General features: G+C 45.0%; 1 protein-coding gene across 4 annotated transcripts in view; it reads right to left on the bottom strand.

Annotated features, from left to right (window-relative positions):
• The window catches only part of NUP93 (nucleoporin 93), a 1074191-nt gene that overhangs the window by 481727 nt on the left and 577390 nt on the right, over positions 1-15074 (bottom strand). The window lies entirely within an intron of this gene.

Raw genomic sequence — 15074 nt, 5'->3', positions numbered from 1 at the left:
AGGGCTTCGAACATGAAAGGCCACTCCACTTGATCAAAAGCTCGCTCTTTGTCTAAGCTTACGAGCAGCCCGTGTGCCTCCCTGTGTTCGCCCGACTACATTGCCAAAAGTAATTTCCAGACATTGAGGACTGTCGGCCCCGAACAAAACCGGCTTGTTCCTCTTGCACTAGTTGCGGCATCAGAGGCGCCAACCTATTTGCTAGGATGCGGGCCAATAGTTTTATCTCTACATTAATAAGAGAAATTGGTCTGTAAGAGCTGGGTTCCAGTGGATCTCTATCTTTTTTGGGGATCAGGCTTATTGAAGCTATATTCTCATGTGGAGGAAAGTGACCCGTTTCTACCGCTGAGTTAAGGTATTCTGTTAGTGGGCCTAGTATATGTAATTTCAGCATCTTGTAAAATTCTCCCGACAGGCCATCGGGTCCTGGAGCGGAATGCAATTTCAAAGACCCGATGGCTGTCTGTAACTCTTTTGTTGTTATCAGGTTATTAAGAGAATCTAGGTGGGCTGTTAAGGGTTTCTCCAATCCCTTCTCTTGTAGATAGGCCTATATACGTGTGCGCACGTCTGGATCCTCTGATTGCCCCCCATATAATGCGGTGAAGTGGCTGTGAAAGGTCTGTGCTATCTCCGGTAGATTGTTTGTGATCCCGCCCCCAGGCCTCCTTATGGCTGCAATAAAATGAGACTTACGGGCACCTTTCATCATCCTGGCCATCATCCCGCCTGCTCTATCTCCAAATTTATACAGCTGATATTTTCTGAACAACAGGGATTTCATTGTCCTTTCATGCAGCAAGCTATTCAAGGCTGCTTTGGTGGACATGAGGAGTTCATAATTTGACTGGGTTGCTTCTCTGGTGTATTTCCGCCTGATCCCTCTCAATTTCTTTTCCAGGTCTACTACGCCTTGCGTTATTCGCCTGTTCCACCTGCTGACATAAGCTATTATCTCGCCTCTGAGTACTGCTTTGGCCATGGACCAGAACAAAACAGCATCTTCGATGTGTGCGAGGTTGTGTGTTTTAAATGCCTCCCATTTCTTTTGCAAATAGGTATGGAAATCGCTAGAAGAGAACAAGTAGGCTGGGAATCTCCACCCTGGCAGCCCCTGGAAGAACGCTCCCGACTCTATATCTACCCAAATAGGGGAGTGGTCCGAAATCTCCTCCGGGCCAATCGTAGCGGTTATAATTTTGAGAAGAGATCTTGGGTGGCCAAAATGTAGTCTATTCTAGACTGTGTGTGATGTGCTCTGGAGGTGTGGGTATAATCTCTCTCTTCCCCGTGTAAGATTCTCCATGGGTCTACCAAGCCCATTTCCTGACAAAAGGTCTCGAGGATGGAGGGAGAGGGTGTAGGCCTCTGCATCGGTGGGTTAGATCTATCTAAGTCTGAGTCCATTACCAGATTCATATCGCCTGCCAATATTAGGAGCAGCGTCTGTTGGCTCTGGTATCGTGCTAACAAGTGGGCATAGAACTTCTGTGCTGATGTATTGGGGCCATATACCGATGCCAGCAAAATCTCCTTCCCTTGTAAATTAAGCTTGATCCCCACCAGTCTCCCTTCTCCATCTTTGAATTGCATTTTTGCTGTGCACATGAGCGCTTTATGTATTAAGATGGCCACACCGCCCTTCCGGCCCATTGCTGGGGAGCAAAATACCTCCCCTACCCAGTGGCGCCTCAGTCTGTCATGTTCTTCCTGGGAAAGCCTGGTCTCCTGTAAACAAGCTATGCCTACTTTGTGGCGATTAAGTGCAGTTAATATTTTAGATCTCTTGATTGGGGAAGAGATGCCTCCCATGTTCCAGGAGACCAGGCGCACCCTACCAGCCGACATGTTGACTAATGCTCTGCCGAGTTGGTAACAGTGTCAGGTGTTCCATCTCTCCCGAGTACCCAGCCTTGCCCCGGAGATCCTCCCCTCCCGTTACGCATCTTTTGTCCGTGTTTCTCTCCCCAGTACCAAATACCGTTATATGGTGCACTATGATGACCCAATGAAGTGTGTTCTGGCTGATACTATTGTCTTGTGCTGCCCCCCTCTCTAACATTCCCAAACTGCTACTACCTAATGATCTAACCCCCCCCCCCCCCCCCCCCCCAATCTAACCCCTGGCATCCTTTCCCTATTCATCTACCCTTAATTATTGAAATTGGGAGTCCCTACCATGCACGAAGCCTCCCGCCCTTGCAAAGGTGTGATGTTATGTACTGTCTCACTTACTGTGTGTGCCTCGGCAGCCATTGTCAGCCCTCCTCGCGGTTCTCACTCTCCCTCTTCCTGCGTCGTCTTATCAGTCAGAGAGTGTTCCAGTTCAGTGATATAATCTTTTGCAGCCTGATCAGTATTAAATGATCTCCATCTGCCTTCATGTCGTATTCGCAGCACCGCTGGATAAATAAACATGAATCTTATCTGTAGCTCTTGTAGTCGGCGGCACAGTGGCGTGAACTTCCTCTGGCGCTTTTGGAGGCACACCGAGTAATCTTGAAAAATTCATATGAGGTGACCCTCATATTTGGTGTCCTCTCGCTTTAATCTGTAGCCCCTCAAAATCTGTAGTTTGTGTATATAATTGTGTACTTTCAAGATGACTGCACGCGGGGCCTAGCGGCCATCTTACTTTCTGCCCACTCTGTGTACTCTCTCCAGGCACAGGCCGCCTGCATGATCGGACAGGGCGAATTCCGACGCCAACCATTTCTCCACCACAGAGACCAACACAGTATCGCTGATCAACTCCGGTATGCCAATTAGGCGCAAGTTGCTGCGTCTCGATCTATTTTCAAGATCGTCGACCTTTTCATTCAGCGCTTGAACGGTGTCCTGAAGTTGTTTTACTGTCTGTTGCATCGGGGGCCGCGTGTCTTCAAGCTGCGAAACCCGCTGTTCTAGCTCGCCAGCCCGCTTCGTGGTTTCTGCTAGCCTGGATTCAAAGTTTCCTATCTGCACTGATAGGCTTTCGAATCGCAGTTCCAGCGCTTTTGTCACTGCTGTGGTGATTTGTGATATCTGTTCCTCGGTGAAAACAAACCCACCTCGTGGTATCTGCTGTTCCGCTGCACGCTGTGTCTCCTTATCTTTTTTCGCGCTTCTAGCGGGCATTGTTTTATTCGATGGTGCGATGAATTTGTCCATCGGTGGATTATCTTCGCCGATTTAAGGATTTACCGGCTGGCTCCGAGAGTTTAGTGTAGATTTTTGATGGTTTTGGGCGTTAGGCCTTGGAGAGCAGAGAACTCACGCTCTCTCAGCGCATCACATGACCTCCCACATGATAGAGGTATATAAAATTATGAGTGGAGTGGAACAGGTGGATGTGAAGCGTCTGTTCACGCTTTCCAAAAATACTAGGACTAGGGGGCATGCGATGAAACTACAGTGTAGTAAATTTAAAACAAATCGGAGAAAGTTTTTCTTCACCCAACGCGTAATTAAACTCTGGAATTCGTTGCCGGAGAACGTGGTGAAGGCGGTTAGCTTGGCAGAGTTTAAAAAGGGGTTAGACGGTTTCCTAAAGGACAAGTCCATAAACCGCTACTAAATGGACTTGGGAAAAATCCACAATTCCAGGAAAAACATGTATAGAATGTTTGTACGTTTGGGAAGCTTGCCAGGTGCCCTTGGCCTGGATTGGCCGTTGTCGTGGACAGGATGCTGGGCTCGATGAACCCTTGGTCAATTCTCAGTGTGGCATTACTCATGATCTGATAAGGTTTTTTTTTTTCCTACTCTGTATCCATGGGGGGGGGGGGGGGGGGGAGGACATGAATCAAACACCAAAAAAATGTATTAAATATGGATTTTTTTCATAAAAAAGATTTAAATTAAAAGTTTAAAGAAACTTATTATAGGTATTTTTCTCTTATCTGTCCTCTTACTATGTAAGAAAAGGAACTTTTCACTTAGAAATATACAGTTTCATTTATTACACTGGAATCGGCCCTTAGAGGAACCAGGACGGGCACTGCCGGCCCGAGTCCTGACCTCCGGCAGCCTCTTGCCCTTGGACGTGCCCAGCTCCGTCACGATCTTGTCCAGCTCGTCCCCAAAGAGCAGCTTGCCTTTAAAAGGCAGCTTGGCTAGGCGAGATTTAGAGGCATGGTCAGCAGACCAGTGCTTAAGCCAGAGCCACCGCCACGCAGAGACTGTCTGAGCCATACCCTTGGCCGAGGCTCTCAAAACATCATACAGCAAGTCTGCCAAGTAGGCCAAACCCGACTCCAGGGTCGGCCATTCCGCCCTCCAGGAAGGGTCCGAGGGGGAAGCCCGCTGCAAAACAGTCAGACACGCCCTAGCCACGTAGGAGCCGCAAACCGAGGCTTGCAAACTCAGAGCGGCCGCCTCGAAGGACGACTTTAAGGCCGCCTCCATTCTCCTGTCCTGGGCGTCCTTCAGGGCAGTGCCACCTTCCACCGGCAGCGCCATTTTCTTAGTCAAGGCAGTGATTAAGGAATCTACCGTGGGCCAGACAAAGGCTTCCCATTCCCCCTCAGGTAAGGGGTACAGACAGGACATAGCCCTGGCTACTTTCATGCTCGCCTCAGGGGCATCCCATTGCACTGAAATTAGGGTCTGCATGGCTTCATGAACGTGGAAGGTTCTAGGCGGGTGCTTCGTTCCCAGCATAATGGTGGAGCCAGTAGAGGCTGAGAGAGAGCCTTCCTCCGGAGAGGCAATCCTCAAAATGCTCATGGCCTGCACAAGCAGGTTGGGCAAATCCTCAGCGAAAAAGCCGCGCTGCAGAGGGGTTGTCCGCTCCATCCGAGCAAGGATCCGTCTCTTCCATAGATTCTGCTAAGGATCTCTGGGAGAACTCAGAGGAGACCGAGTCCCCCGAGGGTGGAAGATCCACCCGAGGGCGCTTAAGCATAGAGGCTTCATCACCCAGATCAGAGAGGTGGGCAGGGGCAGTGTTCTGCATAAAAAAGGCCTGATGCAGCAGCAAAATGAACTCAGGGGAGAAACCCCCCCCCCCAGTCTGTGCATTTCTGCAGCCTGTGTCGCGGCCCTAGAGGCGCCCTCCATCTGCGCTCCCAGTAGCGGGGGAGAAGCGTGCTGCGCGTCCAAAATGGCACGACACTCCAATTAGGAGCCGCGTGGGAAGAAGGGCGTTTTAATATCGCCGACTTCTTACTGTCGCCCGATTCAAGGGTGACCAAGCTGTTAACGTCTCCCATCTCGATGGCGGCCCAAGAAGAAGCCGACCGAGCCGTGTGGCTGGTCATGACTGGGAGAGCGGCCAGCGGGGGATGGGCGCCTAAAGCGGGAAAGGTCGCCGCGCCGGAGGAAAAATCGGTGAACTCTCCCGGCTCCGAAAGGATGCCCAAAAAGGGCGACTCTACCTTCGATCCCCCCGCTTCCCCGCTAGGCGCTCGAACGTGTTCCGGGGAGTGTGTTTTCGCGCCCTTGCCATCCGAAGCCATAGCCACGTGGAGACTGTTCGGGGAACCCCCTGCCCGCTAGTAAAAAGTAAAAATTACCTGCTTCTTGCTCCGAGCAGCGACGACTTGTTCCAGTGCGCAGCTACAAATGGACGTCCTTTTTGAACGTTTTAAATTTTTTTTTGTTTTGTTTAACGGAGCCAGCGGGAGGGGGGAGAAAAGGAGGGACCTAGCACCACCAGGTTTGCACTTGCTGACGAAGAGCCCTCAACCCCAGGTACTCAACAAAACCTAAACAATTAGGCTTGGAGACCTAGCCAGAGCTGCTGCTGTGTGACCACACACCTGCTGAGATAGAGAACATACTGGGGAATTTCCGGCAGCACATGACCACATATAGGGAGGCAAAAGATTGCTCTCTATCTCCACCTGCTGGTAGATGGACATAACCCACCAGTCTATGGATTGATCGGCTTGATGATAGGGAAGCTCCTTTTTGTTAATCTGTACAGCGCTGCGTAACCCTAGTAGCGCTCTAGAAATGTTAAGTAGTAGTAGAAAAGGAAAGAGAAAATCAGGAAGTAACCCTCAGTGTCTGAACCCTTACGCCAGATAGTCCAGTTGATGCTTGAAAATTGTGGACTCAGACCCTCAAGAGCAGTTTCAAAGGCTATGGGTGAGTCCAGAGGCTCAAAGTTTAGAAGTGACGTCATTCAGCCCCTTGCTTTGATTCACTCCCATGCAACCCAGAAGCGATACTGCCAATGGCAGTGGCATGCACCCACGGCTGGATAGCTTGAAGGTAGAAATGACCATTGAGGGGGCTCCACCGGTGGTGTCCTCCCCTGTTGGAAATAGAGGGAGTACTCCTCAGAGGTTCGTTGTTCCTTCTCTTAAGTATCAGTATCAGCTCAGTTTCCTTTCATGTTGCGAGAATTGGTGAGACCAGCAGTAATTTTATTTTATTTATTTATTTGTTCTTATAGCCCACATTATCCAAAAACAAATTTGAGTTCAATGTGGCTTACAGTGAAACAGAGTTATAACAGCTTACATGTAATAAACTGAGATTTTCTATTTAAAAATAGTTAGAGAAACATTTTTTGAACAGATAAGCATTCAAAGTTTTTCAGAATATAATACTTCTGATTTCTTTTGGAATGCGATTCCACCATTTAGAACCTTGGTAATCAAATCCAGCAGAATAAACAGGCTTGTAAGATATATTTTTACAGCTAGGTAGATGCAAAAGTAGATATTGATGTTGGTTTTGCAATTCTAGCCTACAGTACAACTAGGTCCATTATACAGTCCGATGCCATACCAAACAGAATCCTGAAAATTAATGTACACGTTTTAAACATAATTCGTGCTCTGATCGGTAACCAATATAGGGTAATAAGTAAATAAGATGTTTAAACTTTGGTACTCCATGGATTAAGCGTGCTGCTGTATTTTGTGCAATTTGAAGCATCTTAATTATAGATTCTTTAATTCCTGCATAAACTGAATTACAATTATCCAATTGTGAAAGAGTCAATGTTTGAACAAGTAATCTGAATGAGTTCTTATGAAAGTACATTTTGACTCTTTTTAGATTTTCACATTGTTTTGAATATCTTTGCAAGTACAGCATGGGCTTCATTTTCATAGGAGAGATGTTTGTGTAAGACTATTCCTAAGATTTTAATTGTATATCTATTGGATAAACAATTTGATTTACTGTGAAAGTAGAATATGTGGTGTGACAATGTGGGCTTGATAACACAAATAATTTAGTTTTTTCTCTATTCAATTTGAGATTGAAGGTCATGTCCCATCTTTCTAGTAGATCTAGGCTTGCCCTTATTACATTTAGTACTTCAGAAATATCATTAGTGAAAGGAATATATATACTAATGTCATCTGCATAGTTGAAAGGGTTGAAATCCATGTTAATTTCTTTCCTAATGGCGCTAGCATGGCATTGAACAGGACTGGGGAGACAGGAGATCCCTGTGGCACCCCGCATTCCGATGTCTATGGAGTAGATATGTTACCATTCTTTTATATCTCATATAATCTACATTTTAAGAATCCCTCAAACCATTCAAAAACCTTACCATTACTTCCCATATTATCTAATAGTCTTAATATGGTATGGTCTACCATATCAAAATGGACATGTTAAATTGTAAAAACAAATTTGGACATGTCAAATTGTAATAACATTTTCTGTCCTTTACTAATTATGTTTTGAATTTTGTTGTCAATGTTGCTAATACTGTTTCTGTACTGTATTGTGGTCTGAAACCCGATTGTGATTTGTGCAAGATAGAGTAATGAGTTAAGTATTCCATTAATTGTTGAGCTACATTGTTTTTGTAAGTAAAAAAAAATTGCAGCAACTGGTCTATAGTTTGTGACCTCATTTCTTTTTGCCATGGGGTTGTTAGAAATAGGTGTAAGTATGATATTAGCTTTGCTAGTTGGAAAATAGCCATTGGAGAATATGAATTTTAGGTGCTGAGTGAGGCAGTTAATAATCCAGTCTGCAGATAGTTTCATTATATAGTTAAGACATCTATCTAATTGGCAATTTACCCAAGCATATTTTAGCAATAGTGTTTTGGCAACAGAAGTTGATGGTAGCTTGAAAGAATGCCAAATTCTATTTGCTTTAATTGGATCATCTGGATACATCAAAGGATAGGATACATCAACGCAAGATCAGCAGTAAGCAACTCTGTAGACATAATTGACTGGATCACCATAGAGAAATTAGACATTTTATTCATCACGGAAACATGGCTCCACGGCCCAACTGACCCCGCCATCAAAGAGATATGCCCACCAGAATACAAAATTTCCCACTGGACAAGAAAGGGAAAAAGAGGAGGTGGAATAGCCACAATTTACAAATCTGAGTTCACCATCAGAACCACAGGCTAATTCATATCACCACAACTCGAAATCGCCTCAAGAAGAATCACTCATCCAAACCTACAAGGATACCTCGACGCAATCTTATTCTACAGACCACCAGGAAAATGGAAAAAATCCCAAACGCAACTCATGGACTTCATCTCGAATACATGTGTCGCTGCCTCAAACATCCTCATAATAGGAGATATCAACCTTCACCTCGAAGACGATACCTCAACAGGCACACAAGAATGCAAAGAAATCCTAAAGCTCTGGGATTTACAAGCAACTAATACTCAACCAACACACGAAAAGGGACACACACTAGACATCATTACACACAAATTCGACTCAGACTCAACTCTCCTACTTACAGACACAAGATGGACACCCACACCATGGACAGACCATCATAAAGCACGTCTCCCTCCTCTGGCGAAAAATTCACAAAAATGCATCCAACAAACATGAACGAACAACATACATCACGAGAGGAAAAACTGAACCCACAACATTCTGGCAACAGGTCTACCAAAATGAATGGCCTACTAATACAGACACCATACAATTCCTCCAAGAATGGGACAACATATGTAAGACAACATTAGACACAATCGCTCCATTCCAAACCAGAACTTCACACAGGAAAAAATCAAATCCATGGTTCACCGAAGAGCTGAAAGAACTCAAAACACAAGTCAGAAAACTAGAACGCGCATGGAATAAAAAGAAAGATGAAAACACACTGAATACCTGGAAATCACTCCGGAGGAAATACAAATACACCATAAAACAGACTAAAAGACTACACTATAAAACACTGATAGGACCAAACTACAAAGACACACACAAACTCTTTTACCTTGTAAATAAACTGCTAGACACCACACCAGTCACAAACAATAGCAAAGACACACCAGGGGTCGACGACCTCGCGAAATACTTCAAGGAGAAAATTATACAACTACGACTCAAAATACCCACCAGCCCTATTGAATATGCCACACTCCTAAATTGCCTAGACCCAGAAGACGGAATATACCCAGCAGACAGAATTTGGACCGAATTCAAATTACTGTCAGAAGACCTAATCATTAAAACTCTCAAAAGATTCGCCAAATCCCAATGCAAACTGGATGTTTGCCCAAGCAACCTCATGAAATCAGCTCCTCAACAATTCATAACAGACCTAACGAACCACTTGAATTTCATGCTACAAAACGGACTTTTCCCAAAGGAAAAAGGAAACATTTTACTCACCCCAATACCCAAAGATACAAAGAAAAACGCAAGCGAAATAACCAACTACAGACCAGTTGCATCTATACCACTAAACCAAAATAACAGAAGGAATGGTAACCAAACTCACAAATTATCTTGACAAGTTCTCAATACTACACAACGCCCAATCAGGATTCCGGTCAAATCATAGCACAGAAACAGTACTAACCACCCTACTGACCAAATTCAAGCAAATGATCGCAACTGGCACCAATATACTCCTCCCACAATTTGACATGTCAAGTGCCTTTGATATGGTCGACCACAGAATCCTATTACACATACTTGAATATTTTGGCATCGGAGGCAATGTCCTAAATTGGTTCAAGGGGTTCTTAACTTTACGCTCATACCAAGTCACTTCAAACTCAACCACGTCTGCCGCATGGACACCTGAGTGCGGAGTACCGCAAGGATCCCCCCTTTCACCAACAATTTTCAACCTACTGATGACTCCACTAGCAACACTTCTATCAAATCACAACCTTAACCCTTACATATGCTGATGATGTAACGATATATATCCCTTTTAAACAAAACATCAATGAAATCTCCAACGAAATCAACCAAAGTCTACACATCATGCATACCTGGGCAGATGCATTCCGACTGAAACTGAACGCAGAAAAAACCCAATGCCTCATACTAACCTCCCAATACAACACGACCAAATTCACCGCTATCAACACACCTAAACTAAATCTACCAATATCAGATAATCTAAAAAAATCCTCGGAGTAACAATCGACCGCCACCTAACACTTGAAACTCACGCGAACAACACAACAAAAAAGATGTTCTACTCCATGTGGAAACTGAAAAAAATAAAACAATACTTTCCAAGATCTGTCTTCCGCAACCTAGTGCAATCACTTGTACTCAGTCATCTGGATTACTGCAACTCAATATACGCAGGTTGCAAAGAACAAATACTGAGAAAACTTCAGACAGCCCAGAATACAGCAGCCAGACTCATCTTCGGAAAACCAAAATACGAAAGTGCAACACCCCTACGTGAGAAGCTACACTGGCTCCCGCTCAGAGACCGTATCACCTTTAAAGTATGCACGCTGGTTCACAAAATCATTCACGGTGAAGCCCCTGAATACATGTCTTATTTAATAGACTTGCCACCTAGAAACGCCAAAAGATCATCTCGAACCTTTCTCAACCTCCACTTTCCTAAGTGCAAAGGCATAAAGTACAAAGTACTACATGCATCAACCTTCTCCTACATGAGCACGCAACTCTGGAATACATTACCACGTAACTTGAGAATGATTCACGAATTAATCGACTTCCGCAAACGACTGAAGATCTATCTCTTCGAAAAAAACTTACTGCAAGGATCAAAACATATGAAATCCATGCACACTAATAGATATGCATCAATACAGTCCCTCATGAATTCTCTTCCCCCGTATTCTACCCACATTCACAATTCAACCTACAGATAAATTGTTATACACAACGTTATCTTGCTATGATCCGTACACCCGATCATTCCCCCAATGTTACATCCTACATTATCTATGCCCCAAAAATGATTTTACAGAATTTGCTTCCTATAACTCCTCATAATGTAACCCATAATCTTAATGTAACAAACTGTACTTCCATCATTCACAATGTATTGTAAGCCACACTGAGCCCGCAAATAGGTGGGAAAATGTGGGATACAAATGCAATAAATAAAATAAAAATAAAATCTGGTTTCTCTATCTCGCCTACGAAATCATCTATGGGTATGGTCAGGTCTATAAGGTCTTTTCTGATTTTTGAGACCTTATGTTCAAAGTAATTTGCCAATTCATTTGCCAAAGGTGAAATATTCAAGGACAGTTATGTTTTGGGTGTTAAATAAAATGGTCATGAGTCCAAATAATTCCTTTACATCAATGTTTTCTTCCCCTAAATATTTGCTATAGTATTCCATTTTGGCTCTTGCTAACATGCGTTTGTAGTCCTTTAATGCCATTTTCCATAAGTGTTTTTTTTTTTTATTCTGATTTATGTTTTGACCATTTTCTTTCCAGTTTTCTTCATAGTTTTTTTTTTCATTGTATTGACTTCCTGATTGTATCATGGTCGGATTTTCTTATTTGGTCTGTTTTTTTTATTTTTATAGGAGCTATATTATCTAGGCTTAGCTTGCTTATCTCATCCCATTCAGTCATAAAATTTATATGATTGGGTGTGAGTTGTGATGATTTAGCAATGAAGACCAAAATAATTGGAGGTCTTATTTTCCTCTGGTCTGAAACGTTTCCTTCTATACCTGGGGCCTATATTTTCCAGTTTCTTTCCAGTTGACAGTAAAAGCGAGCTTGCTGTGATCCGACCATACTACCTTCACCCATATGTGGTTTTTAACTTTGAAATCGTTATTTATTATAAATCTAGATGCTAATAGATCTAAAAGATGATCTTTTATATGAAAAGTAGAAGTCCCATAGTTTTAAGAAATTTGTTAGTTCTACAGTTTTGTGATCCAGAGTATTTTCTAGATGTAAATTAATATCCCCTAGTAGAATCACATTGGGAAAATTTGTAAAAACATTGATATAAAATCAATGAAATCAGCTTGAACGTCATTCCAGCTTCAAGGACAATAAAATAGTATACTACTAAGCTGGCCCTGTAATGTTTCATCTGATATTCTGCAGGCTACCATTTCTAGTGAACGGGATGAAAATTATACAAATACATCTATGTGAAAGAAGGATTTGTATATGATGGTGACTTCACCAACTTTCTTCTTATCTTTGGTTAAGTGAGTTATTTTGTAACCTTGTGGACACAGATCATGAAGATTGGGTCGTCTTTAAGGTGAAGCTCTAGCAGGGAAACCACCAGAGCTTACCTGTATCTGAGAAATCTGAAATTGTTGGGTGGGATTTTTTGTACAGTATGTGTGTGATGCATGAATGATTAAATGAGTGTGGACTTCTTATAGCTGCGGTTCCAGTTAACGCGAGTTCAACTGGCCAGCGACGGAAGGAAGCGATTGTTGTCTGTTTACCTTGTGTCTCTGGATCTGTGGACCCCATACCACACTTCCAAAAATTTCCCTTCCTTTCTGTGTGTTGTAACTGTAAGCATTATGGGAGGGACATCATCTAGACAAACTAGTACTCCCCTAGATTGTATGCTTAAGAATTTTAAGAAAGGATTTTTAGTTAATGATTATGGACAGACTTTAAGCTTAAGTACTCTAAGAACTTTGTGTGAAGTTGAGTGGCCATCTATGGGAGTGGGGTGGCCCCCTAGTGGCAGCTTAGATATTGACGTAATCCGGAAGGTCTACAGCATAGTTGTAGGAGAACCAGAATATTCTGAACTACTCCCCTATATAGATTCCTGAGACAGCCTTGTTACTGACCCTCCCTCTTGGTTGAAAACTTATATGGGATCCCCAGTGAAGTTCATGCTGGGCCGCGTTCAAAGAAAGATTATTAGAAAATCTAAACTGGAGGAGGGAAAGAGCCCTAGGAAGCCTACCACCCAATCGGTGGCTTCCGCCCCTACCCTGTCCGAGAAACCCATACTCTCTGATGACCCCTCAGATCTTGAGCCACCACCTTATGGTCCATTGTTGGGGTTCCGCTCCACCCCCAGAGATCCACGGCGTCCAGCCCAAGCCTCTCCAGCACAAGCTTCTCCGGATAGTTCCTCCCCTTCTGTGCAAACCCCGCCACATCCTAGGTTGGACTTTTCACCCAGCATCTACCCTCCTCTGCCACATTCTTCCCTGCTAACCTCCCAAGACCCGCTTTGGGCTCCACCCCCTGACTCCTCAACTCCCGACAGCCCAGCCTCTCCCTCTAGTACCCCTCCCCACTCATCAGGGGCCCAGCATCCCTTTCAATGGACTGAATCACCTGTGATCACCTCTCAGTCTATGAGTACCCCTCCCCATCCCTCAGGGGTTCAACACACCTCCCCTGAATGGGTTAGACCCGTTGCAATCACCTTTGAGCATGATAAGGGGGTAGCTCTTAGCTCTACCTCAGGTTCCATTCCCACCTCCTCGAGAGCTCTGCCCCTCCGCCAGGTAACCACCACTCGACCGGATCCTAATAATCAGGGTCAGGTTATACAGGCCTACCAGTATGTACCCTTCACAACCACCGATCTCCTGAATTGGAAGACGCATTACCCCTCTTATACTGAAAAGCCTCAGGCAGTGGTGGATCTAGTGGCTAGTATTATGGCCACCCATAACCCAACCTGGACTGATTGTCAACAGCTTCTCCTGACCCTCTTCACAACTGAGGAGAGGCGGAAGATTTTACAAAATGCTGAGGCCATCACGCGAGCGCGTGCCCCCGAGGGGATACAGGACCTAGAGGAATGGGTTAGAACTCGGTTCCCTCGCGCAGCTCCAGCTTGGGATCCAAATAATGGGCAGCACTATGAACTGTTGTCTGGCTATTGCCGGGACTTGCTGGAAGGTATGAAGAAAGGCATAAAGAGGCCCATTAATCTGGCAAAGGTCTCTGAAATTCTCCAAGGGGCAACTGAATCCCCTGGGGCCTTTTTAGAGCGACTAATTGAAGCCTACAGAACATACACCCCATTTGACCCTGAGGCACTAGAAAACCAGAGAATGGTGAATAGTGCATTGGTGGCCCAGAGTATGCCAGATATCCGGAAGAAGCTGCAGCGTCAGGAGGGATTCGAAGGGATGAATACCACCCAGCTAATTGAGATCGCAACAAAGGTTTTCGTTAATAGGGATCAGGAGATGCGCCGAGAGGCTGACCGGAAGATGCAGAAGGCGGCCGACCTTTTGGCGGCAGCCATTACTAACTCCACCCTTAACCGAGGTCGACCTCTAGCTAATGGGAAGCCAAAGTGGGACCCCGGACCGCCAGCCCGGCCTCGAGATTCCTTCAATCAATCCCGGCCACGAGGGGAGAATCCCAGACCACGATTGGAGAGGGATCAGTGCGCCTACTGCAAGGAAAGAGGGCACTGGAAAGATGAATGCCCCCAGAGGCGCCAGGGATTGAGAAGGGGACCAGGAGATCGAGGAAGCCGAGGCTGAGTTCGAGAGGGAAGGTATGAGCCTTCTGAATCTGACATCATTGGAATAGCCGAGATGGCAGAATGGGATGAATAGGACAGACCGGGTTCCTACAAACTGGGCTCCCAGGAACCCATGGTCAAGCTAACCATAGGGAGCCGCTCAATTCCATTCATGATTGATACAGGAGCTGAACATTCTGTTGTGATGGAGCGATTAGCGCCTGTGTCTGGAAAAACTGTCCGAGTGGTGGGAGCCACGGGGGTGCAGAACCGGAGGCCCTTCCTGACGACCCGTAGATGCCAATTAGGCTCACACACAGTCACTCATGAATTCCTGTATATGCCAGACTGTCCAATCCCTTTGTTAGGCCGGGACCTGCTGTCCAAGCTTAGGGCCCAAATTTCCTTTGACTCAGATGGCCAGACTTCAGTCTCCTTTCGGCCCCCGACATCTAGCCC

Source organism: Microcaecilia unicolor, chromosome 5, assembly GCF_901765095.1.
Source record: "Microcaecilia unicolor chromosome 5, aMicUni1.1, whole genome shotgun sequence".
NCBI lineage: Eukaryota > Metazoa > Chordata > Amphibia > Gymnophiona > Siphonopidae > Microcaecilia > Microcaecilia unicolor.
Note: the sequence above shows the minus strand (reverse complement) of the source record. Positions and strands in the feature narration are given on the sequence as shown.